The 27,941-nt window shown below is 37.7% G+C and overlaps 1 long non-coding RNA gene across 1 annotated transcript in view; it reads left to right on the top strand.

Annotated features, from left to right (window-relative positions):
- LOC120867932 overlaps positions 1 to 27,941 on the top strand; it is a 383,141-nt gene that overhangs the window by 30,808 nt on the left and 324,392 nt on the right. The window contains exon 2 of the long non-coding RNA XR_005722077.1: positions 22,739 to 22,746. This is a non-coding gene — a long non-coding RNA (uncharacterized LOC120867932). The remainder of the gene's footprint in view (positions 1 to 22,738; positions 22,747 to 27,941) is intronic.

The raw sequence follows: 27,941 nt of genomic DNA, 5'->3' as shown, positions 1-27,941 counted from the left end.
TTCTAACTGAAACAAAGGTTTGAAAATGAGTATATTGGGCTTCCCTGATAGTTCAGTTGGTAAAGAATCCACCTGCAATGCAGGAGACCCCAGTTCGATTCCTGGGTCAGGAAGCTCTCCTGGCGAAGGGATAGGTTACCCACTCCAGTAGTCTCGGGCTTCCCTTGTGGCTCAGCTGGTAAAGAATCTGCCTGCAATGCAGGAGGCCTGGGTTTGATCCTTGGGTTGGGAAAGATCCCCTGGAGAAGAGAAAGGCTACCCATTCCAGTAATCTGGCCTGAAGAATAGTCCATGGCGTCACAAAGAGCTGGACTCCACTGAGCAACTTTCGCATTTGGTTTTCGCATTGGGTGGCTCAGTGGTAAAGAATCCACTTGCCAAAGCAGGAGACCCAGTATCTATCCCTAGGTTGGGAAGGTCTCCTGAAGGAGAAAATGGCAACCCGCTCCAGTGTTGTTGGCCTGGAAACTCCCATGGACAGAGTAGCCTGGTGAGCTGCAGTCAGTGGGGTTGCAAAGAGTAGATGGGAACACAACTGGACACCACCACCACCTCATTGGTTTTGGTAAATGGCTTATGACTTTAAAATAGTCATTTTCAACACAACTGCAAACTGGGTGCTATACCAGTTCTGTCAGTACAGTAGCCGCTTGCCATGAGTGTTACTGAGCACGTAAAACATGACTTTTTTTTTTTTTCAGAGATGATAATTTTAAATGATTCAGGCCTGGATAGATGAAGAAAAGATAAAAGCATATATTTTTTTCTTTTTTATGCATTACAGAAGCTTCTTTCCACACTTGAATGGCTATAATTTTTAAATTTTACTGGAGCATGGTTGCTTTATAATATTATCTTAGTTTCTGCTGTACAGAAAAGTAAATCAGTTATACATATATCCCCCCCTTTTCTTTAGATTTGTTTTCCATTTAGGCCACCACAGAGTATTGAGGAGAGTTCCTGGTGCTCTACAGTAGGTTCTTATTAGTTATCTATTTTATACATTGGAGAACGCGATGGCACCCGATTCCAGTACTCTTGCCTGGAAAATCCCATGGACAGAAGAGCCTGGTAGGCTGCAGTTTATGGAGTCTCAAAGAGTCGGACATGACTGAGCGACTTCCCTTTCACTTTTCACTTTCATGCATTGGAGAAGGAAATGGCAACCCATTCCAGTGTTCTTGCCTGGAGAATCCCAGGGACTGGGGAGCCTGGTGGGCTGCCGTCTATGGGGTCGCACAGAGTCGGACACGACTGAAATGATTTAGCAGCAGCAGCATTTTATACATAGTAGTATATATAAGTCCATCCCATTTGGCCAATTCTTCCACCTTGTCTATCCCCCCTTGTTATGTATAAGTTAGTTCTCTACATCTATGCCTCTATTTTTGCCAGTAAATTCATCTGTATCATTTTTCCAGATTCCACATAGAAGCAATAGTATACAATGCTTGTTTTTCTTCCTGACTTTCCTCTGTATGCCAGTCTCTAGGTCTACCCACATCTCTGGAAATGGCACTACTTTGTTTCTTTTTATGGCTCTCTCATTATATTTTATATATATATATTATATATATCACATCTTCTTTATCCACACTTCTGTGATTGGACATTTAGATTGCTTCCATGTTCTGGCTGTTGTAAATAGTGCTGAACATTAGGTTGCATGCATCTTTTTTAAAATTAATTTTCTCTGAGTATATGTCCAGGAGTGGGATTTTTAGGCCATATGGTAGTTTTTAGTTTTTTGAGGAACCTCCATAGTGGCTGTGCCAGTTTACATTCCAACCAAAGGTTTAGGAGAGATCGCTTTTCCCCACACCCTCTTCAGCATCTATTGCTTGTAGACTTTGTGATGATGGTCACTGACTGCTGTGAGGAGATACCTCCCAGTAGTTTTGATTTGCTTTTCTCTCCTGTATTTGTTGACCATCTGTGTGTTTTCTTTAAAGAAAAGTCTATTTAGGTCTTTTACCTTTTTTTTTTCATTTTTTAAAATTGAGATACATGAGCTGTTTGTATATTTTGGGGATTAATCCCTTCTCATTTACTTCGTTTGCAAATACTTTCTCCTATTCTAAAGAGTTGTCTTTTTTTTATCGTTCCTTTACTGTGCGAAAGCTTTTAAGCTTAATTAGGTCCCATTTATTTTTGTTTTCATTAGGAGGTGTGTCAAAAAGATCTTACTGTGATTTAGAGCATTCCACCTATGTGTACTTCTCTCTAAGAGTTTTGTAGTGTCTGGCCTTACATTTGTAGTCTGGTCATTAATCCATTGTGAGTTTATTCCTGTGCACAGTGTTAGGGAGTGTTCTAATTTCATTCTTTTACATGTAGCTGCCCAGTTTTCCCAACACTACATCCCCATTTTCACCATTGTATATTCTTGTCTCCTTTGTCAAGGGTGACCGTAGGAGCATGGGTTTGTCGCTGGGCTTTCTATCCTCCTCCATTGAGCTGTATTTCTGTTTTTGTGCTAGTACTATACTCTCTTGATTACTATAGATTTGTAGTAAAGTCTGAAGTCAGTGAAGTTGATTCCTTCAGCCCTGTTTTTCTTTCTCGAGATTCCTTTGGCTATTCAGGGTCTTTGGTGCTTCCATACAAACTGTAAATTTTCTTGTTCTAATTCTGTGAAAAATGCCATTGGTAATTTAATAAATATTGCATTGAATCTGTGTATAACTTTGATTTCTATAGTCATTTCCCCAATGTTCTTCCAATTTAAGAACATGATGTGTCTCTCCCTCTGTTTGTGCCATCTTTGATCTCTTTCATCATGATCTTATAGTTTTTCTGAGTATAGGTCTTTTGTCTCTTTAGGTCACTGTAGTGTCTGGTCGTTAATCCACTGTGTGTTTATTATGAAGGTTGCTCAGTCGTGTCCCCCTCTTTGCCACCCCATGGCCTATACAGTGCATGGGATTCTCCAGGCCAGAATACTGGAGTAGGTAGCCTTTCCCTTCTCCAGGGTCTTTCCAGGAATGCAAGAGATATCTGTAAATTAATTTTGTATTCTTCAACTTTACCAAGTTCATTGACAAACTCTTGCAAGAGATATCTGTAAATTAATTTTGTATTCTTCAACTTTACCAAGTTCATTGACAAACTCTAGTAATTTTCTGGTGGCTTCTTTAGGATTTTCTAGGTACAGTATCATGTCATCTGCAAACAGTGACACTTCTGTTTCTTCTTTTCCAATTTGGATTCCTTTTATTTCTTTTTCTTCTGATTGCTGTGACTAGGCCTTCCAAACCCATGTTGAATAACAGTTGCAGGAATGGACTTCCTTTCTTGATTTAGGATAAATGCTTTCAGTTTTTCACCACTGATAATGATATCTGCTGCAGGTTTGTTGCAAATGGCTTTTCTTATGTTGAAGTAAAGGTGCCATCTTTGCCTACTTTCTTGAGTTTTTATTATAAATTGGTGTTGAATTTTGCAAAAGCTTTTTCTTCATCTGTTGGGATGATCATATGGTTTTTATTGAATTTGTCAATAAAAACATGGTTATTTTTCATTGAGATGTGCTGAAAGTATAAAATGTATACCAGATTTTGAAGATATAGTACCAAAAAGTAATGTAAAGTGCCTCACTATTTTTTATATTAATTACCCATTGAAATAATATTTTGGGTATTTCAGATTAAATAAAAGTTGAGCTCTTCATTCTCATTTTTTAAAAATATGGCTGCTCTAAAAATTGAAATTATAGGTGTAGCTTGTATTATATTTCCATTAGTACTATATTTTTTATATGAGCAAGTATTTTGTAATTATGCTATCTTTTTTGGATTCGGTCTGTAGTTTCAGTTTCTCTCAACATTTCTCATTTTCCCAGATGATTCCAGAAACCACAAGGTCCAAATGGGACAGTGGCATTAAGGGAGTTACCTGAAAACTATTCTTAAAAAACATAAGGCAACTCTGAGAGCTCTTGTTACCTTGGGGGTGTGTTTTAAACTTGGAGAAGGAGTCTTATGCACCCAGTAATGTATAGCAAGAAACAAAAAAGTTCTATTTGACTTAAAAAAAAAAAAAAAGAAGGTTTTTGGTGAAATGCTAGGGTTTTCAAATCAGAACTTCACACTGCACAGTCAGTAAGCCCGTACTTTTTGCCAAAAAAACTTTTACAAAATTACTTCATTTGATTCTTGCAAAAAAGTTTGGCAAGTCAAAATTCATCCTATGCTACAGATGAAAAACTGAAACACAGAGAAGTAAAGCAGCTTCTCTGAGATCACACAGCTGGGAAGTGTCAGCAGAAACTTCGGAACTCCTATTTGTTGAATCTGCTGGGTCCTCTCTCTGTAAGTCTCTGGCAGATGAAGAGCACCATGGGTTTGAGACTGGCAGGTGGTGTGTGAGGGGGCTCTGCTTGTTTCCAGGTGGTCATGAGCTGTATGAATAAGCAGAGCAGGGGGCTGGCTGTTTGAGAGCAGGGATGTCACCATTGACAGCCGTGGGCTGCTGAATAGATGAGTAATCGCTCAGACAGCGAGAATGTGCTCATAACAGAAAGCAGTGCCTCCTTCTGTGATCTTAATAAGATAAATGTTCCATTGTTCTCACCTCTGGCTGGGGCCTATTTTCAGCAACAGAAGAACTGCTTTTAGAACTATAAATATTGTGCTGATTAGACAAACTGGGTTCATTAGAAAGATCAGGCAGAAAAGAAAAGTTAGAGGGAAAGCAGAATTCATCAGCACCGTTCAGACTCTGGGGCTTAGTGAGGCGTCATTTTCTCCACAACTGGATTCCTGAGAACAGCAAAGCCATCTCTCCTGTCATCACCCGTCCTGTTTTCTCATGTGGAAACCAGGGAAGTGTCACGGTAATTGTGTTCATGGCATCTTTGTCATTTTCTGGGCAGTAAATGAGCCAGCCCCAAAGCAATGCAGATCAAGTTGGGTTAGGCAAAGCAAAACTCAGTCTGCCAAGAAAAATACATATTTGTGTAAAGGCTGAGCTGATGATAATATTGATTGAATACAGACTATTTGACAGATGGGTTCCCAGCACTATTCTACTAAATCCTAATTCATATTAAGAGAGCAGCATAATAGTTAGCCCTGTATTACTGAAGAGGACACAGAGGTTCGTAGTTGATGTAACCTGTACCCAGACTCAGGAGGCTGTTTTAAGCTAGAATCCCCACTGTTGCATGACCATGATACTATCCTGCCTTCCTCAGAGAAAGTCTTCCTATCATGAAAAAAAGTGATTTTTTTTCTGACCCCCTTTATTGAAAAAAGGGCACAAATCTATAATGAAGGCACTTGCACCACACTGAATGCTTTTCTCCATTTTCATTCTGTAACAAAAAATGGATACCAGATGTAAGTCCATGTATTTATGAAGGCGGTTGCTTTCTGCTCACCTCATTTTGCCATTTGCTTTGACTTGAAGGAAGAAATAACTAAGAGCAACCTTACAGCTATAATTGGATTTTTGCCATCAGAAATGGCTTGGTACAATTGTATCCTAGAAGAAATAATACACATTTTAGGTTTAGTTTTATAGAACCTATTTACTGTAACCTTAGAGGTCTTAAATTTTATCTAGCAATGCATTTTGTTCAATACTTGCAACTTGCTTGTAACCTGCTAGGAGGGAAAAAAGGCTAATTTAAGATCATTCTGATCTTGTCTTCCAACCTTTGCAGTGAATGTATCCATCTGAAATTTACATTTTTGGTAATCACAAATTCTACATAAAACTTCCCAAAACAGCCTTATCTACTAACTGCAGGAACCATAAGGATAATTTGGTCTCCAAAATCATTACTGAAGCATTTTGGTACCCTTCGTGTTATTGAGAGATTTTGCATTTCTTCAGTTATGTGGCTTTTATAGAAAATCTTTGCTTAAGGCATTATGTATGATACATGTTAGATGATATATATCATACATGTATGATACAATGTTAGATGAAAAGGGAAAAATTTGGGGGAAACATTTTATTATGAACAATGTGGAGCCTGCGTTTTAAAGGGACTGTTTAGTCGACTAAGTTGAGAAATTAAAACTTTTCAACTTGTGTTGGAAAAGTAAAAAGGATCTTTAGTATGGTTTGAGAATTGAAACAGAGAAGGGTAATAGGTCATTTTGCTGCTGGCTTACCACTTCCTCGTGAAAATAGAATGTCTGCTAACTATGGAAATTTAAGTTATTTGGAGCTTTATGAAGTTATATCAATGCTTTGTTCTTTTCTTAGAGAAAACCTCAAACCAAACATGTAATTCAAGATCGGGATTCTAAAAATACTTTTTCAGGAAGACCTGAGTCTTTAAAAAATGAAAGTGGCAGAGAATCCCCGCAAGGAATGATGGTAGAATCTTCTAGTAGTAGAGAATAGTATTTCTATTGTTTGTCATTGTTCAGTAACTAAGTCATGTCCGATTCTTTGTGACCTCATGGACTGTAGCACACCAGGCTCCTCTGTTCTCAGACATCTCCTGGAGTTTACTCAAATACATGTCCATTGAGTCAGTGATGCTATTTAACCATCTCATCCTCTGTCACCCCCTTTTCCTTTTGCCTTCAATCTTTTGTAGCATCAGGGTCTTTTCCAGTGAGATGGCTCTTTATATCAGGTGGCCAAAGTATTGGAGCTTCAGCATAAGTCCTTCCAGTGAATATTCAGGGTTGATTTCCTTTAGGATTGAATGGTTTGATCTCCTTGCAGTCCAAGAGTTTCTGTTACAAAGTACCAAACAGGAATTTTGTGGGGTTTGTCCTATCTTAATAATTTGAATCAAAGCCTGTTTACTTTTCCCTATTTTTAAAAAGATAAATGTCCAGTCCTGCCTGATCTTCTTAGGTTCAGCTTTAAGAACCAACATCTCACTTGACATATCCATGTCTTAAACAGTGCTTTTCAAATTTTGATCTGCATATGAATTATATGCGCACATTGTGAAAATGCAGATTCTGGTTTAATGGAACTGGGATGGGATCTGATCACTTCTAACAAGCTCTTCAGTGCCACCCCTGTTCCTAGATAGGCATAGGAAGGCAGGTGGAGGAGGCCCCCACATTTGGCCTCACTTTCTGTTTGTCTTCATTTAATCCGATTGCAAGCCTATTGGTTCTGCTGTCAAACACTATACCTGATAGAACCTGATAAAACTGCATCTCCCCCTATTGCATAGATAAGACCCTAAACTTGAGGCACTGTCATAGACTGTCCTTGCTTCCTAGGGTCCTAAATGACTTCTCTCTTTGATTCTTGCCCTTGGCCCCAGAATATCCTTCTCTCAAATGGCAGAGAGAGACTTTTTCAAACATAAGTCATGTCAAACTTACCATAATTATCTTCCACTTGTTCCTTAGCCCATTACAAAGTAATCTAAAATGTGCCAACAGTGAGACCTTCCATTATCTGTTCTGATTTCCTCTTCCACTTTGTCTCCCACTTTTCTCTTCCTGTTAACTTGATGCCACCCATACTAGCAGTGCCATACTCCTTCACAACACCAAGCACATGCTCAGCTCAGGGCCTTTGCACTTATTTTTCCTTCTTCCTGATGAGTTTGTCTGCCAGAGCTTTGAATGAATCAGTACCTTACATTATTCAATTCACCGTTCCAGTATCTGCTCTTCATGGGAACCTCCCACATACCTTGTTTTAATTTCTCCTATTCCAGTTATTATGGGTGCTTAAATAATCACCAAACATTATATAGCTTCATACAGAAACTGTTCTGTTCTCTAATTTACAGTCGGGCTGGAGTTGGGATGAGTAGTTTATTTCTGTTCCACTCATCTTTTGGCTGAGGTGGCTCAAAGCCTGAGTGCTAGCATCATCTGAAGGCTCATTCTCACACATGCCTGACACCTGGGCTGAAAAGACTCAGCAGCTGGGCTCAGGCATTGTCTGTATCTCTTGTGGAATCACCACATGGTCTCTTTCTCTCAGCTGCTTCAGGTTAGCCAGACTCTAAAACACTGGGGAACAGAGGGAGCCAGGTGGAAGTCAAATGGCCATTTGTGACCTACCTTCAAATCTGCCAGATTCTATTTGTTGGAAGCAAGTTATGAAGGTTGCCCCATATGCAAGGGGAGAAAAATTAAATTCCACCTTTTGGAGCAGAAATGTCAGAAACTTTGTTAAACCTTTTGTAAAAACCATCACATATTCCAACTGCTCATCCTGTGTCTTTCCTAGCACTATTCACAAGGTGAAATCACACTCTTTTTGGTTCCTCTTACTAGAACATAAGTTCCATGAGAGAAGGTACTTGGTCTTCTTTACTGCTCTATTGCCAGCAACTCAAACTGCTGGACTAAAAGTATTTTCACATATGTGATGATTTGTTTATTTAATAAAACTATTTTCTCTGCAGAACTCAGTTGAGTTCCCATTTACTGTTGTTACTGAGTTCATGCAGGAAATTACAGTAGTGCAGCTCAGGTGGTTTATGCTTAATCAATACTGGGTGACATTCCTAATAATAGCTAACTTTGGTATGCTTCATACACACCTAATTCTTCATATGGGTTACTTTATTTACTCTCCCCAAAAATCTAAGAGATGGTACTGTTATTGAAAGTCTACTTAGTGGCAGAACTGGAATTCAAAACCAATCCTGCCTGATTGCAAAGGAAATTTCTGGCTATTCTATTTCACTTTTATGAGTCTTTAATAGGTGGAATCCTGCAAGCCTCAAATGAGTTACCTGTGAGAGTTACTTGCCAAAATACACTGTTAAGGAATTGTAATGTAATCTTTAATATTATATGTTTCAATCATTTGGATAGATCTTTGTATGCATATTTCACCCTAATTAGTAAGTTGTTACTTTCAGGAAATGACTCACTGTACTGGTCTATCCTACAGTGCCTGAGACAGATGAAGAGTTTGATAACTAATTGAGGAATTAATGAGTATAATATAGAAGTCCTGATAGGTAGAATGATCTTAAAAATTTTAAGTGAATATATTTTTATATGCATGCATTTTATGCAGAGTTCACTATTTGGAACTCAAAAGCCACAAATTCTTTGAGAGGTAGATAAAGTAATTATCATAAAATAGCCAGTTAGCTTCTATGCGTGGAATCATGAAGTGAGAACATGGAAAGAAGACAAGAAAAGGTTCAAAATTCTGATGCACCTCTTGGTAGAGTGGGAAGACTCCTAAATGTTTGTTTTAAGCTTTCTTTTCCTTATCTCTAAAATGGAGATCATACCAACCTCAGGTGATTGATGAAATGGTATAACATAAGTGCTTTGTAGTATACAATGTATTTTGAAAATATAAGTCATCATCTAGTCTGAGTCTCGGAGAAGGCAATGGCACCCCACTCCAGTACTCTTGCCTGGAAAGTTCCATGGACGGAGGAGCCTGGTAGGCTGCAGTCCATGGGGTCGCTAAGAGTCGGCACAACTGAGCGACTTCACTTTCGCTTTTCACTTACATGCATTGGAGAAGGCAATGGCACCCCACTCCAGTATTCTTGCCTGGAGAATCCCAGCGAGAGAGGAGCCTGGTGGGCTGCCATCTCTGGGGTCGCACAGAGTTGGACACGACTGAAACGACTTAGCAACAATAGCAGTATTCTGAGTCTAGGCTAATTTCTATTCATATGAGGAAATGATTGGTATATATTAGCTATACTTCAAAAAGTCACTACAGGTCTTTCATTTATTTTATTTACTTTGTATTGAGATATAATTGATGTAACGTTGGGTAAGCTTAAGGTGTACAACATGTTGATTTGATGTACTTAATTATTGTAATTGGATTGCCACTGTAGCATTAGCTAACTCAAAAACATCCCATAATTATCATTTATTTTTTGTGATGAGAATAAGGTTTAGTCTTGGCAATTGTTAAATGTATTATAAAATACTGCTGACTATAATCATTAGTGAAGTGAAAAGTGAAGTCGCTCAGTCGTGTCCAACACTTTGCGACCCCATGGACTGTAGCCTACCAGGCTCCTCTGTCCATGGGATTTTCCAGGCAAGCGTACTGGAGTGGGGTGCCATTTCCCTATGCATTAAATCTCTAGTTGCAAATTTGTACCCTTAAACAATATATGCCCAATTCCTCTCGCCTGTGGTAACACTGCTCTATTTTTCTGAGTTTGGCTTTTTGAGATTCTACATGTAAGTGGAGAATTTACGGTATTTGTCTTTGTCTGACTTACTCCACTTAGCATAATAACTTAGAAGTCTATCTGTGTTATGGATGGCAGGATTTTTTTTTTATGGCTGAGTGATATTCCATTATATTTTCACATCACCTGTTGATCCAGTCATCCATTGATGAATACTTAGCTTGTTTCTATATCTGAGTTATTATGTTTATTGCAGCATTATTCATAAGAGGGCAGATAACTTTTAATGTCTTGTTTTCATTACCTTTGGATATATGCCCAGAAGTAGGATTGATGGATCATTTGGTAGTTGATTTTTTACTTTTTTTCAGGAACCTCCATAAGGTTTTTCATACTGATTGAGCCAATTTATATATATATAAAAGTTTCGTTTCTCTACATCTTTGCCAACACTTGTTTTCTTAATGATGGTCATTCTAATAGGTCTGAGGACATATCCATATTTTTGATCTGCATTTCCCTGGTGATTAGTGGCTTTGAACATCTTTTCGTGTACCTGTTGGCCTTTTAGGAATTATTAAAATCTTACATCTTAAAATTATAAAGTTTATGGACTGCAAATTTTTTTTTGTTATACAGGAAATTGTTCTTAAATGAATGTTACCCACAAATATTGTGATGGAGACGTTTCAAACTCTTGATCCCTGTTACCAAGGGGAAATAGGGGATGGCCTGTGATGAGTCCTTTGTTTCTCAGGTGTCGTCCTTCAATTTCTTCCTTTCTAAAAGGTATTTGATTTTGTTTGGCAATATGACCAGCCTCAAGGGGAATTCAGTAATGGATTTTAGGCCATTGTGTCTATTCTACTTTCCTGTAATAGGTATATACCCAGTCATGTGCTATTAGAATGATCCAGGAAATAAAATTACATGATTATAGTGAAATAAAAAACAAATAGAAGTATACTCCAGGACTTCTAGGGAAGGGGTACTTTCTGATAAGGTGAAGTCCTGTTGTTCCATTTTTTTCCAACCCTTTCTGCTTGAACCATTGGCTTCCTCATAATTACATTTGCAGCAATGCAAAATAGACCAATAAAATTTTGAAATGCATCCTAGTCTAAAAGAATCAGATAAAACTGAGCCTCTCAATAACCTGGGTATAGTCTACCTACAGATTTCTTAAGTAAACAATAAAAATTATGAGTATAGCCATTTTTCATTTGGTTACTGTTGGGATTACTTGGAGTTCCTTGCATTGTAACTGACCTATGGTATATTACCTCAAAAATCTAGGAAAGAATAGTCATAAAGCAAGGCTTATATTTACCATGTTGAAACAGTAGCATCTTGAAAGAAGCAGTTTTGAATGTAGCAGATAGAGAACCAAAAAAAAAAGAAACCACAAACAAAAATTAAGTACGTTCAACAACAACAACAAAAACCACAATTCTAATTTTCTCAGCCTTAAGGCAGCCAAACATCCAGAACTGATCCTTCTCATAACACAAAAATTTCACTTAAATTTAGTTAAATGTAGGATGACCAGTTGAGAAAAAGGAAAATGAAGGGTTTTCATACAATTAGCCATTAGTCCTACTGACATAAACTTTTATCTTCTGTTCCGTGTTATCTTACTTTTTGTATGAATTGTCTCTTTGAAATTCTGTGAAGGAACTGAAAGAATCTCAGGGCATCTGGATCCAAGAGAGAAAAGTCAGGTGGCAAAGCCACCCAACAAGGGTAAGATCATGTGAGGCCAACTTGCAGAGTGAAGATACTGTCGAGAAGAGGTTAGGTGGGGCAAGATGGAAGATGATGAGAGAGAGACCCCTCAGTGGGTTATGTAATTTAGGCCAAAATAATGGTAGCCTAAATAGGGAGCTGCAGAGAAAGGACAACGTGTGAGAGGAGTTTAGGAAAGTATGTAAAAACAGACGAGTAGGTATTACATTAGACAGAGACATACAGGGAAGATGACTAGTTACAATGACAGGAACATTTGGATTTCATATTTAAGTAAACCAGACAAGACAGAGGAGCTGTTTGCTGGGAATGTCAAACTGGACCAAACGCTGCAGAGAAATAACATTCAAAGGTAAAGGTATTGATGACATTGAATGTTAGGAATATGGTCACTATGGGGGAAGCCAGACAGTTGTGGGTTGAAGAAGTGGGTGGACAGTGAGCTTCAGAGATAGTGAAGGCACACAAATATTGAAGGAGTGGTCCAAAGAGGGGTGAAATGAAGGGAAATGGAAATGAAGGTGAAAGGGGAAAGTCTTTATTTGAATAGGAGAGAGCTGAGTAATGTTCAAGGATCCATCTTGAACAGTGACTACCGTTTTTCTCATCTCTTACAAATCATATACTAAAGCAAACAGAGTTCTGTTGTTTTCCTTTCTTTTGGCAATGCAGATAATACAAAGGAAATTGTCAAAAACTATGAGGATGCAATTCCCAGAGGTAGCATTGTCACACAGAAACTGAAAGAGACTTCTAAATTTGAAAACAACAATGAAAATGCGTTCTCACTGGGATCACAATGCTTCTAGCAGCCTCTTTCATAGCAGACATTCCTCAGAGGCTGCCAGTGCTACCCGAGTGCCTTCCCCTTGAACTTCAGCTCCTTCTGAAGGAATCTCCAGTGTGCAGCCTCCCTTCTCATGGGGCCTCTTGTTTCTTTTCTGTTCCCACAGAAAGCATTTCAGCTTTTGTTTAACTTGCTCTTGTTGAAGATAGGTCCATTTCTACAAACAAGGCGCTAAATAGCTCATGCGTAGAGTTGTCTATCAGCCTTGGAAAATGGACTATGCTTGCAGCAGAGATACCTTTCTATTCCCAAAATGTTTCATCTGGGTCCTGGGTACTTCCCAGCCACCCTCCCAGTTAAGTGTGGTTATGTGCAATGTGGACTGAAATGATAGGGAAAAAAATGGTCTGTCACTAAGCTATGTCCAACTCTTTGCAACCTCATGGACTGTAGCCCGCCAGGCTCCTCTGTTCGAGATTTTCAGGCAAGAATACTGGAGTGGATTGCCATTTCCTTCTCCTGGGCATCTTGCCAACCCAGGGATCAAACCCTTGTCTCTTGCTTGGCAGGTGGATTCTTTACCACTGAGCTACTAGAGAAGTCCTGTCACTTAAAACCTTCAAGTTCTTTTTACATATTCTTAAATATGGACAAAAAAATGGACACAAAGCTACCTAAAATGGACACAAAGCCCAGGGGAAACTTAATAAGCTACTAATTGAAGATAACATTTTCAGAAGGTAGAAGTCTGTGTCCCTGATTTAGCCCTGAGATGAGACTTATCTGACAAGCAGCAGCTTTTAATCAGTGAGACATAAACTCGGATTAAACTGTGGAATTTCAAAGGCTTAATACAATATATTTAAAACAAACAAAATAGTAACAAATACATCATTCAGTCATTCATGGTAATAGCATGTGCCATGTATTGATTTGTATACCACTCACTATATAACTATTATTTAATTCTCCACAAAATAAATTCTCCCTATAAAATAAATGCTATGATCCCCATTTTACAGATCAAAGAGTTTATACTTCAAAGCAATTACCAAATCTTCCCAACAGTGACTGTCTAAAATCCATATAGAGGCTTGTAATATCTTCATCTAAAACATTATTATGGAACAGATTCTAGGGATATTTGGCTCTTCTGCATAGCTCCTACTTCAAAGTAAACATAAGCTCTTAATTCATTTTGAAATCTATATGCATGAAATATCTAAAGAATGCATAGCTAAGATATTATTTACAGCATAATAATTCACAATAACACTTTAATTACCTGAAAAATCAGATATTCTAACATGCTTAAGCAAGGTCAAATTCTAGAGTCCCTTTTAAAATAACAAAAAAAGGGGAAACATTCTCTCCTGTTAAAGTTAAGTTCAAGATACAAAAGTATATCCTCATAAAAATTTGTCAGACATAGTTTTCACTTGGCATAACCTATTTAAAACGAACAGCTCAAGATCAGCCTGGCTTGACCTAAGTATATATGCATCGTCTTGAATATTCACATTATGGTTCATTGAAAAGGCAATGGGCTTTGCAACAAGATTGACAACAAAAAGGAAAGTGATGAAGAAAATTGCCTTACTTATCTGCTACAGTACTCTTGATTGCCTACTGTAATTTTACGGTTCATTATAAGAGGGGGAAAAAGTTTGACCGTCAACTTGAGTACTTGTATATCATAAATTGCACAAAGAATTGCATAAATTGCCGCAAAGAATAAGTTGCTTGAAGCACTGTTTAATGAAGCCACCATAATTGTGTGTTTTTGAAGCATCAATTTTCACCAGTTTTACCCCTAATGGAGTTATGTGGGTAAAATACTTAAAGGTCATCAGACACTATGGGATATGAATCAAATGTAGAAAACTGAAGATGTTAAATTACACAGGGGTGACACAGGCTATTTTCTAAGTCATCACTTGATATAGCATGAGATTTGACTGGATAATTGAAGTAAATAGCAGTGCTTTCATAGATGGTCAGCACACATCAGGTAGGGGTCAGAAAACGTAACAACTTTACTCATCCTTTAATATAAGTGAATGCCACTCTGCAGTACTGCAGGGATTCTCCTATTTAAAGCTATTTCCCCATTCTACTAAAAGTCCTAAACTTCACTTCTTCAAAGGATACTTCCTAACTTAAAACACTTGAATACCTTAGTGCTAGTCTCTCAGTCATGTCCGACTCTTTATGATCTCATGGACTGTAGCCCACCAGGCTCCTCTGTCCATGGGGATTCTCCAGGCAAGAAGACTGGAGCAGGTTGCTGTTCCCGTCTCCAGGGGGATCTTCCCAATGCAGGGATCCAACCTGGGTCTCCTGCATTGCAAGCGTATTCTTTACCATCTGAGTCAGCAGGGAAGCCCTTCCATTATCTAGAATAGTGCTATTAAGTACTACAGACACTAGACATGTGGGGCTGTTTAAATTTAAACTAAAAGTAAAATAAAAAATTCAGATCTCAGTGCCAATAGTCAAAGTTCAAGTGTTCAGTGGCTTCATGGGGCTTATGACTATGGCCTTAGAAAATACAACTCTACATTTCCATCAGCTCTGAGAACTCAGATCTAGAAGTAGATTACCTGATAGGATACCCACAAGCTGGATATGGATATTAAGAGCTTGAAAAGTGGCTAGTCCATGTTGAGACTTGCTTTTGAGACTCCAGAATACACAGCAGGTTTGGAAGACATATTTCTAAAAATATACTGTATAATCTCAGCAATTCTTATGCTAATTAAATGTTGAAACAATAGGTAAAATATGTTATTAAATCATCTGTTTATTTTTACTACTTAAAACATGACTATCAGGGAATTTAAATTTACATATGTGCTTTGCATTATAGTTGTGCTGGACAATACCAGTCTATAGGAATCAAGCCTACTTGGTAAAGACTTCCCAGGTGGCACTAGTGATAAAGAACCCACCTGTCAATGCAGGAGACTTAAGAGATGCAAGTTTGATCCCTGGGTTGGGAAGATCCCCTGGTAAAGGAAGTAACAACCAATTCCAATGCTCTTGCCTAGAGAATCCCTTGGACAGAGGAGCCTTGCAGACTATGGTTCATTGGGTGGCAGAGAGTCGGATACAACTGAACTGAGTTCGCACCAAATGCAAGCCTGAACTACCAAGTAGCTCAGTGAAGTTCAGCGTACTGTCTTGCATCAGGGAATCTGTATACCTGAGAAATCATGGGGGCACTTACCACACTGAGGAAGAGAGATGGTTCCAGTCGGGACCTGAGGAAGGAGAATTTAGGTACCATTTAAATGATACAGTGTTTTGATAAGGCACAGAGCAAAGAAGGGCTGTTTGCCAAGGACTTAACTGCAAGCCTGAGGTTGAAAAGCATATATTTATTTTATCTTTTGAAACTAGCAAAGTCAAGATACATGCAGAATGTATTCAAAATCCCCTCATTTAAAGTTCTGCAATGAGATTAGAAATTGAGGCTGTATCAGGGGCTTCCCTGGTGGTTCAGATGGTAAGGAATCTACCTGCAATGCAGGAAACCCGGGTTTGATCCCTGGGTCAGGAAGATCCCCTAGAGAAGAGAATAGCTACCCACTCTAGTATTCTTGCCTGGGAAATGACAGAGGAGCCTGGTGAGTTACAGTCCAGGAGGTCAAAAAGAGTCGGACAGGACTCTGAGTGATTTTCACTGTCGCTTTTTTTTTTTTTTTTTTTCCACCTTTATCAAGGGAACTCAGTTCAGTCAAAGGTGGTAGGATTCATTCTTGGTAATATTATCCCTTAATGTTATATCCTCTTGATAATTATCAAAAGCTATTTTACAAGCTAATAATAAAGTTTCATATTTCTTGACCTAGCATTAAAGTTCATCCATGGTCTCTGCCATTCCCAGTAATATCCCTTATTCTTCATATATACTGTGATTATGCAAAAATGTCCTCAAAATGCCCTTCTCTTTCCACCTCTTTGGCTCATATTCTCTGTGCTTAGAATGTTCTTCTCACTCCTTCTGTTGAAATCTTTCATGGCTTAGTTCAAATGTCATAGCTTCTAAAGGCTGCCCAGCTTTTACCCGCCACAGTCAAACTAGCATCAAACAAATATCCCAAAACTTGATTTTGACCTTCCTTGGGCAAATGATGGACTCATTTTCACTTGGTGTGTAATCAGTTGTACATGAGCCCTCTCTGCCCCCTACTTGACCAGCTTTTAGAAAGGAGTGAACATGCTTTGACTGTATATTCCTCTTAAAACAGTCTATTTTACATAGTACATTCTCTAAAACATATGATGGAATATTTATTTGCAATAATGAGAAAATGCAATTAGTAATAAAAAAAAAAAATCCTTGTAGACAGATGGTATGACCTGACATTTTAAAACTTTGCTTTATCTTTGCTACATTTTCATGACTGTCTTTAGCTTTTTGGGTGTCTCATACCCCCACTTCCTTTTGCCTCTTTAGAAACATATACATACATGCTTGCAAGAGAGAGAGAGAGGGAGGAATGTATGACCACTGCTTTAGAGAGTTAGTTCACAGAATAGCTGCACAGTTCCTATTACACCACCCTGCTTATTTCTAATTTAGCAATAGTTAACCAACATCTGTACTAACATCAGGTTGAATCAAACTCTCACTTCCTTCCTTCCTCAGTCATTTCCACCCAGCTAATTGATGCTAGACATTTCTAGGTAATGAATGTATATGATGAAAGATTATTCTAAATATACTTGAAGACTATAGGTGAAATAGGAGGTAAATAGATAGTATTCTTTGAGGAGATTTTTATATAATTGCTTATCTTATGGCTCTGGCATAGTATAAGAAAGTCTAATTTTCCTTGGCAAGAAGGAAATACATCCTACATAGGAAATGCTATACCTCTGAAAAAGCAAAAGCGTTGTGCTAGGGAGCAAAAGGCTGGTGCCTTGCCTGACTTACTAGCTAGGTGATGCAACAACTGGGCACCAGGAATACAAAAGCATCTTGTGTCCACTTCCTCTCCAGGCAAAATAAATAAACAAAAATACTGGTCTCTAAATTTTTTCATAAGAATCACAAAAGAAAAAAAATTCCCAGGACTGGTCCCCAGGGATTATAACTAGTGGGTTTAGAGAGGTCTGAAATCTATTATGTTTTGCTGTTATGGAGCATCCTAGTAATTACAAGTTTGAAAAACTCAATCTGATTGCAGCCTAGCTTCACACTTCACAGTGTATAAGAATTGCTGGGAGGCTTGTTAAAAATTGCAAATTGTGCCACCTGACTTCTCACGATCCTGATTCAGCAGATCTGAGGTGGCACTCAGAAATCCAAAATTTTAATGAGCATCTCCTGGTAATTCTGACTCAGGTTCATAGACCACAGCTGGAGAAATACAGGATTCAGCTATGACTTAGGAGAGTTGATGGCTATAACTCCAGCAACCAGAACAGACCTAGGGCTCAGTTACTGTTGCTGAATCAAACGGAAATGCCCTGTGATGTGTTGTTATTTTATTTAGCTAAAGAGTTCATTATTTGAAAGGGAAAAATGAACTAATTTGCTCTTTGCAATTCCATGGGCTGTAGACCATCAGGCTCCTCTATCCATGGGATCATCTAAGCAAGAATACTGAAGTGGGTTGCTATTTCCTCAACCACGGGATCTTCCAGACCCAGGGATCGAACCCATGTCTCCTGCATTGGCTCTCTAATGCTGAGTCATCTGGGCAGCCCAATAAGATAACCAAGATTGAATTATCACTTCCAGTCCCCCATCTCTTCAGTACACTGATGTTTCCAATTCATTTTTTGGTTTATTCAATAAATGTTTCTTGAAGTCCTATGATAGGCCAGGCAGCCTGTGAGGAACTGATGATATAGCCATGAACAAAGAGAAATAGTTTCTTTCCCACTGCAACCCAAGGTGTAGGAGAGTTTTATGGTTATCTATTGCTGGATTACAAACCATGTCAAAACTTACTGGCTTAACCAACAATCATTTACTTCACTCACAATCAGCAGTTTGAATAGAGGCAGTGAAATGTCTGTGTTTTCCATGTGGCATCAACCTGCACAACTATCGTACCTGGGAGATCCCGTTTCAAGATGCTACCTGTCCATTTGATGGTGGCTGTCACAGCAAAGGTCCTGATCCCTCCGTATGTGGCCTTCCCAGGGGCTGCTTGGGGTCCACACAGCATAGGGTAGGTGGACATTTTACATGGGGGCTGGCTTTCCTCAGTGTTGTAGCACAACAAGATATAGGCTGCAAAGCATCTTCCTAGCTAGCTTCACAAGTCACAGAGGGTAACTCTACTAAATTCTATTGGCAATTCAAATCGCTAAGGCAGTTTTCGGTTTACAGGGTGTGAAATTTCCTTGCAACTCTCAATAGGAGGAGTAACAGAGAATTTGCCGCTGGTTTTAATTGTTCACGGGGTGAGACAGATATTTAACAATGAACTAAATATACTTGCAATGAGTACTACTAAGAAAAAGGGTCTGGTGCTATGAAAACATAAAACAGAGAGAGGTAATTAGGAAGAGACCCCCTAAGGAAGTAATATTACAGATGAGATGGGCTCCAAGTCAGAGTGCTACATAAAAAGTGAAGAGATAATAATCAGAAGCAGGTAAAATAATTAAGTAAAAAAAAAAAGTGTAAAAATGGTAAGAGTTAGTCTTAATTACTTGGTTGCTCTGTGCCAGGCACTATTTCCAGACTTTACATGTATCATTTCATTGAACTCATAACAATCCTAGATAATGAGTAATCATATTTCCAATTTGTACCTACTGAAAAATAAAGAAGAGTTCCTCAAGATTGCAAAGCTAGTGAGTGGCATTGCCAGGGTTTTAGGGTCTCATTGTATTCTAGAAATTTGAGCATATGGGCATCCTTGTACCAAAGGTTGTCACAGCAAGGAGCTGTGAGTAGCTAAGAAATTCCAATAGGAGAGCTGACACCCAAGGAGGAAGTTATGCAGAAAGTAAGAGCGAGCAAGCAGCAGAAATGAACTTCATCTCCTGCACCCCTGGCTCTGGTGAAGGGTTGTAATTTTCTCTCACTGCAGCGTTTTAGAAAGAGATTGAAAAATAACAGCTGGATTCCCATTTTTAAGTAGGGAAGGAAAGTCATTCCCTTTGATTTGGCTCCATTTTCCAACTTTTCTTTAAGCCCTAAATGACCTTAGTTACTACCTCTTTCTACAGTTAGAGTGGCAATGGATGATCTTGTAGCACTGGGCAGAATTTGCTAAATAAGAAATATCCCTTTAAATAAACCTTGAAAGGTATAAGTCAGTTGTCTAGGTTTCCGCAGGCCAGGTGACAGTGTAGTGAGAATGCATCGCCTGAGTGACGTGGTTCTTATGATGTTCAGATGTAATACTTCATCGAGACCAGCATGATATACTATCAGCTCTGTGTTGCTCTGATGATGTATTACTTGGTAAAATAAGGTTAGCTGTCAAAAACTCATTCCAAGGAACTGAAAGTTTGGCTGGGGGAAAAAATTCATTTCAGGTCTTAAAAAAATACATTTTTCATTTGAGTGGAGGGAAAGATGACATGGTTAGAAGTCAAAAGGCTTGAGGGCCTTCTGAACCCTGGTGAAGAAAAAAAACATCTTTCAATACAGACAACTCAGAGGAAAGTCAGGGCCAAATCAATGAAGCCAGTGCCTTCCTATTTTGTAGGAGCCAATCATGTACAATTCAGAATAGCACAACTTGGGGGACTTTTTGTAACTTCCACAACTATGTCCTTGAGACAGCAGAGGATGGAAAAATTATTTGGGTAGGTGTTTCAAGAGAATAAGTTTCTATAACAAACATCTGGAATTAGTGTTCTGTACATGGGCTAGAAATGTCTTATTATTTAGCATAGTCCTATTTATGGATGTCTTAACAACTGTTTTTTATAGAGTGATAATATATTCTAAAATGATCTTTAATACTGATATTTCAAAATCTGTTCTTAAATATGTGTGTGTCATGAAATTTTAAACAGTCTTTCAACGTTTTATTTGGTTTCAGACGTGCTGACTAATCTTGGAACTGAATTTATATTTATCACAAAATTCAGCTTTTAGCCCCACCTATTTTTAATTTCTACCAGATATTTTCATGATAAGGTTAGAGAAACTAAGTACCTAAAAAAAGAAAATAAAACAAAGTACCAACCAAACAAAACCTCTAAGGGAGCCAAATGGAAGAAGTGTTTCTTTTAAGTAAAACAAGCAAGTCCTTAAGTTCTGAGGTTCTAGAGTTGGACTCTGATTTTTTAACAGTTGGTTCTTTGCACTTGTCTAGAATATGAAAGAGTTAGAAAACTCATGTATTCATCGAGATGAATGTCACTTTCTGCTACTAAGAAAAACCAAGTATCAACTAAAAACTATCAGGCTAAAACAAAATAGCCAAACAGTGATTATGAAGCATATTCTTTGTTTATCCTCTATTCTGTCTCTTCTAAATAAGGTAGAGGCAGAGATAGAGAATGCCATATTATTTCATTTTCCAACTTTACAGCATATTTCAAAATATTTTCAGATCTTGTCTGCTACAGTTTGTTCTAATTAATTAGAACATGTAATTATATCTACATGACTCCAAAATATCTTGGTATTGTGACAAGTTGGAGTGGACTAAGGTATGGTGGGGAATCAATCCAAATACTTATCTGGAAAATGGATGTAAAGAACAGTCACAAATTCAATAATAGTTTTGAAACCAGTTCATGTATTAGTTTTGGCCTTAAAATAAGTTCTTAGTGACTAAGCCCATAAACAGTCATTTTATCATCAAAAATTGCAACTGCTTATAGAGCTCTCATCACTTGTTTGACAAAAGGAAATACAGCCTTGCAAGAGGAAGACATCTATCAACTGATATATATTTCTAAATTTCTTTTTTAATTTAGATACATTTCTACATTGTTTAAAAAAATCTTAAGAATTTTAAAATTATTTTTGAAGGAATGATTCAAGTGTTTATAATATATATCACAACATTTTAAAATGTCATTATGATGGATATTTTAATTTAGTATTTTTGATAAGTTTAGAACTGGTGATTTGTTACTGGAGCAACTTATAATAATGAATTAAACTTGATTTATATAGATGATGATAAGATATAGTAATTGGGTTTATTTTTGGGAAAAAGGCAATTCAAAATCTATTTTTGTTTGTGTACCCAAACCCAATTTTAATAAGAAAGCTGAGACAAAGGAAATATGTGTATAAATATATATGGATATCTGTATAAATAACTATATATATTTCTTGCCATCTTAAGGAAAAAGATGTCGAATTCTAAACATCAAAAGTCTTATAACTACAGAAAGGTGGTAAGGTTGTAGGGAAATATATTTAAATTGTGAAAAATGTATAAGAACGAAAGAATTTTAAACTAGTTGGGGACTCTACTGTGTGCAGGCAGAGATCTTGTAGGAGATTGGTGTGGGCGACATGAGAAAACGTGGGACATCCTTTTAGCTGGGAAAAATTTTGAGTGACATGAAAAAGAAAGGAATAAATACAGCAAAGAGAGAGAGAGAGTGGCTTACATTTAGCCAGTTACATGGTACCTGGGTGATATTTTTTACAGAATAATATAGTGAAAATTTTAAATTTTCAGGCCTAGATCTGGGATGATGTGTTGTCCAGTAGGAAACAGCAACCCCCTCCAGTATTCTTAACTGCACAATTCCACGGACAGAAGAGCCTAGCAGGCTATAGTCCATGGTGTCGCAAAGAGTCGGACATGACTGAAGCAACTGAACACACACACACACACACACACACACACACACACACACACTGTCCAATAGAGTGGGGCATGCATGTTTTAAACTCTTTAGGTAAGATTCATGTGATCGATAGAGTGGGAACTTGAGTTTGTCATTACAACGGCCTCTGTTACCTGGAGGAATGCATACAGGTTAGAAAGTATAGTTAGGTAAGGACAGGACAGAAAGTTATAGGGGCTTGATGATGAAACAATGCAGAAGACACTTCAAGGAGACATAGTACTTTGCTCCATCCTCCGTGGAGCAAATCCTCACTAATGGATTTGATAGTTACCTTGACAGAGAAAGCTTCAAATACATATTCCTTTCGTTATATGTCTCAGTGTTTTCCCAAAGCATAGTAAGCCTAGTCCTGGCAGTATTCAGAATGATTTTAGATGGTATGCCATAGACATTTGTTTATAAAGTTATTCATTTAAATAAATAAATAAATTAGAAAAAGCGTGGCTGAGTCATGAAACTGATGATATTGCACTATCATTGCTTAAGGGTAAGATCAAATCAGTGTTAAGTAAATTTAGAAAAAAACAATAGTTTATGTTCAGTAAGAATGTTTAGGAAAGTCACAAATGCAGGAAAGTCTATATGTTAAGTGAAAAGACTGAGATTGGAAAAAAGCCTCGTTCTCTATTTTTCCTCGCATAGCTCTTTATGTCTCTGATACAATCTAGATTTATCCCTTTCATCATTCTCTACCCATCCTCTGTCTCGTAACTGACCACATCATTTGTGAGACCCAGTGCAAAATAAAAATCCAGGGCTGCTTTTTCAAAAGTTATAAGTAATTTCCAGATGGTGACAGGAGAGTCTTAAATCAAGCGTGGTGTGTTTGTGAGTTTAAGGCCCAGCGCAGTTGATTCTACTGCCCCTCTGTGTAAAGAAACAGGATGAATTGGGATCTGCCAAAGTTTCATGTTCATCTTGGTTGCAGGAAATCTGAGATGCAGAGTCAAATTTTATGGAAGTGTTTGTGTAGGTGTGTATGTTTGAGTATTATTGTTTCTAGTGGAAAGCCAGACTATATCTAAGACAGTTCTGGAAAAGCAAACATCAAGACTTTCTCTGTTGTTATGTATGTGGCAGAACATGTAATCATGTGAGTTACAGAAGCCAGGGTCCCAGTGGCCTCCTTTGGATGGTCTTAGGGCCACATACTGGTCACTGCTGTGAAATGTCTTATTTTATATAGATAATTAAATATCCCAAGCTACTTTTCTAGGTTAACCTGGGGAAAAAAGTTTTATGTTCAGTAAGAATGTTTAGGAAACTCACAGATGCAGAAAAGTCCACATGTGAAGTGAAAGACTGAGATTGGAGAAAAACCCTGGTTCCCTATTTTTCCTCATATAGCTTTTATGTCTCTGATACAATCTAGATTTATCCTTTTCATCATTATCCATCCTCTGTCTCATGACTGACCACATCATTTGTGAGACCCAGTGCAAAAATAAAATCCAGGGCTCTTTTTTCAAAAGTTATAAGTAATTTCCAGGTGATGATAGGAGAGCCTCGCTTTGGGAAGAATGACATTTCAGCCTTTAGGGCATGAAGTGGGAGATCAGTTGCTTTTCTCTTCAGGTTCATATTAAGTCTCACCAAGCCTGCAAAAAATGAAATGTTTTTCTCTGTCTTCCCCTCCCTCCTCATGCTTCTGCCATCCTGCCACTTTTATTTTTGCCTTCGGGTTTCAGCTTACAGGACATCTCCCCATCATGCATTCTGAAGCCTGTTGGTCCTGCTCTTGGATGCAAGATTGCTTTGGTCTCCTTACGGCTTTCTTCTAGCCCCTAGAGGAGCACTTCAGAGGCTTTCTGGAAGTTGCTTGCTTGTCTGTCTTCCTTCCAGATTCTGCGATGGGTGAAGTCAGGGCTTCAACGTTTTGACAGCTTATTCTCTATTCTGCCAAAGATCCTGGCACATAACACACTCTACATATTTGGTGAATGAATGATTGAATGACTTAATGCATCAGTTAAAATACATGAAAGCTCTGAGAGCACTAAGAATATCTACAAAAAGACTCAAATGAACTGGCCTAAATGATATTTTAACTGCTTATGGCATATGCATCATGGTCTCCATATGGGCTCTTAGGCTTGCATAAGTATCTCCATCCTTATATTGTATTTTCAAATAAAGGATTGTTTTTAAAAATACTTTCAATATTCATTTAATGTCTAGCTTCAAAACAGATTTCATATTGAAAGCCTATGCATACCAAACCAATAATTTTGTCAAATTGTTCATAGTAAATATGAGTCATAAGTAACTTTTTTTAATCACCAATATTTACCCTTTAAACATTTGAACCATGTTTGTGGTTCATGGTTTTCATATATGAATCTACTCTTCTACATCATGTAAAAACAGGTTTACTTGTGTAAAACTGTCTTTTAGTGGGGACATGTGGTAATTCATGTGATAAATCATTTCTGATTCTTAAATATGTCACAAAGAGCTTCGAAAATGAAAAAATTTTGATCTTCTAGCTCTAGAGTTTATTGGCTTTGATGTTAGGTGCTATGTTTCTTTAAAAAAAAATACCCATTCCTGAGTTTCTTAATTCTGTAAACTCTGGACTTAGATTCAGTTACGAGCTAAAGATCAATAAATTCATAATCTCAAGTCTGTATGCTTATGTGTATTAAATTTATACAGTTTGATTATATTTAAAGCTCATCTGCAAAACTCAGTAAATTTCCAGTTGTCTTGTGGAAGTGTTCTATCATTAAGAAATTTTGCAGTAAAATGTATAATGGCTTAAGACATCTGAACTATATAAAAAAGAAATAGAAAAACTAAACTTTGTAGACAGATATTTTTGCCAATGAAGTATCTTGTCGGAAAGTTTTGGACAATTTGGTAAGGGGATAAATAATTTGAATCTTTGGGTGAAAAACTGAAAAAAAAAATAGTGGAGATTTATCAGAAATTCACCTGCCTTTCTCTGTGGGAATTAATGGACTAGAATTGCAATAGTAAGAAGAGTGAGTTCTGTTCTTAAGTGGGAATTAATAGGGACTCATAGAAGGTGATGTTGGACTTCCTCTCTGCACAATTCATTTCTCTCATCTTTTCTACATCAGTAGTCAAACTTTGCTAGAGATAAAATAAATACTTAACATACATAAATATATTTTCTTGCTGTCTTCTCTCCAGGGTTGCTGTTAAGCACAGAGTGTGTTTTCTGAAAGGCTCTTCTTTACATAAGAGGGTCAAACATATGGACTTTCTGTTTCCAAAGAGGGAGCATGGTGTTACAGGTATGGTGCTTTGATTTTAAAACCTCCTTCATGTTCTGGCACCACTGTGAACAAACTGAGACCTTCATCAATAGCTTATCTTTTATTTTTTAAAAAAATAATTTATTTTAAGCCATTTTAGCCCAACAAAATTGAGAGGAAGAAAGATAGCCCACATGCCCTCATCCCCCAAACAAGCATAGATGCTCCACACCACCCACTGTCAATATCACTCACCAGAATGATACTTTTTTTTTTTTTAACCAAGAAATTACATTGATACAGGGCTTCCCTGGTGGCTCAGATGGTAAAGAATCTGCCTGCAGTGCAGGAGACCCGGGTTCAATCCCTGGGTTGGGAAGATTCCCTGGAGGAGGTCATGGCAGCCCACACCAGTATTCTTGCCTGGAGAATTCCATAGACCAAGGAGCCTGGCATGAGGTTGCAAAGAGCTGGACATGACTGAGTGACTAACACTTTCACTACATTGACATAGCATTGTCACTCAAAGTCCATTGTTTCCTTAGGTTTACTTTTCAGCACCCTTCTACAGTGCAATTCAGTTGTTTTCCTCACAAAACCTTTTCTTTTCAATTATAAGCATACACTTATTCATAGATAAAGTCCTTTTACATAAACATTACCATCTTGGGAAACATTTCTATTCCTCCATGACCACTTGGGGACTATGTCCCTTGAGATGTGACGTTGTCTTAGCTATGCAAGAATGGACAGGACTGAGATTATTTTATGTTACCTAAATGTTAGTCTCCTTGAGATGTGAGGGACAGTTTAGCCTCATCAGCAATATCCTGGGGAGAGGAGTGCTTCTCCAGATGGCTGCCGTCACCTGTTTTCTGTTGATTCTTACTGGGAGTTGTCATCCTTGTAAAGAAAATTAATGGTGCTAAATTCTGAGGGTATACCTATTTGGAAGAGGCTTCCCAGGTGGCGCTAGTGGTAAAGAAACCCCTGCCAATGCAGGAGACATAAGAGATGCGGGTTTGATACCTGGGTCGGGAAGATCCCCTGGAGAAGGGCACGGCAACCCACTCTAGTACTCCTGCCTGGAAAACCCCATGGATGGAGGAGCCTGGCGGGCTATAGTCCATGGGGTCGCAAAGAGTTGGACACGACTGAAGCGACTTAGCATGCACGCATGCATTACTCCCAGGACTGTACATCTTATGACATATATCCTTCACTATAATATCAGAGTATTTTCACCTCCCTAAAAAATCATTCATACTCTGCCTATTCATCTTTTCCCCACCTCTACCCTGAAAACCTCAGCTCTTTTTATTTTCTTCATAGTTTTCTTTTTTCCAGAATGTTATATAGTAGAAATCATACATATACTTTTCAGATTGACTCTTTCCCTTTGTTATGTGCCATGTTTTATCATGGCCTAATCTTTCTTTTTTGGAGGGAAAATATATGTTTAAAAAAATATTTCACTTGCATTTCTGAATAAGTGACACATGTCCAACATTCAAAACATGCAGAAGAATATGTTCAATGCCTACCTTGAGTGTATTGCTCAGTGACATTGTCCTATCACCTTCCAGTAACTTTTGTAGAAAATAGTACATTTACTAGTTTTTGTATATATTCCAGACAGTTTATGCATTTATAAAAAATATGCATAGGTGTTGTTTTTTCCCCACACAAATTATATCAGTAATGTCATACACGTGGTTTCACACCTTGACATTCTCATGCAGTAACTCTTGGAATAGTTCCATATCATTACATAGAAAACTACCTAATTATTTTTAATGGCTATGATGTTTTATTGTGTGAATTTATCATAATTTATTTAATCATTCTGTATTCATGTGCATTTAGGCTTGTTCCAATCTTTTGCAATTTGAAATATGTTCCTGACAAAGGCTAGACTGATTCATTTAAAGTTAAAATAATTTGAAGATAGAATTTTCCCCTTCATCTCTCCATAAGTCTTTGCAAGGTAAAAAGAACAGGAAATACAAACACAGAAACCAGTAACATTTTCTTTGTTTAACAGCTCTTGTTTTTTTGGTTTTTTTTTTAATATTTTATTTTATTTATTTATTTATTTTTATTTTATAAATTTATTTATTTATTTATTTTTAATTTTTACTTTACAATTCTGTATTGGTTTTGACATAGATTGACATGAATCCACCACAGGTGTACATGCGTTCTTTTAATTTTAGTGCTGAATAATATTTCATTGTGTGGATATACCATGTTTTATTTATCCATTCACCTGCTGAAATTGCATCTTGGTTGCTTTCAAGTTTTGGCAGTTACGAATAAA

The sequence above is a fragment of the Oryx dammah genome, unplaced genomic scaffold (assembly GCF_014754425.2).
Source record: "Oryx dammah isolate SB20612 unplaced genomic scaffold, SCBI_Odam_1.1 HiC_scaffold_9, whole genome shotgun sequence".
Taxonomy (NCBI): Eukaryota; Metazoa; Chordata; class Mammalia; order Artiodactyla; family Bovidae; genus Oryx; species Oryx dammah.
Note: the sequence above shows the minus strand (reverse complement) of the source record. Positions and strands in the feature narration are given on the sequence as shown.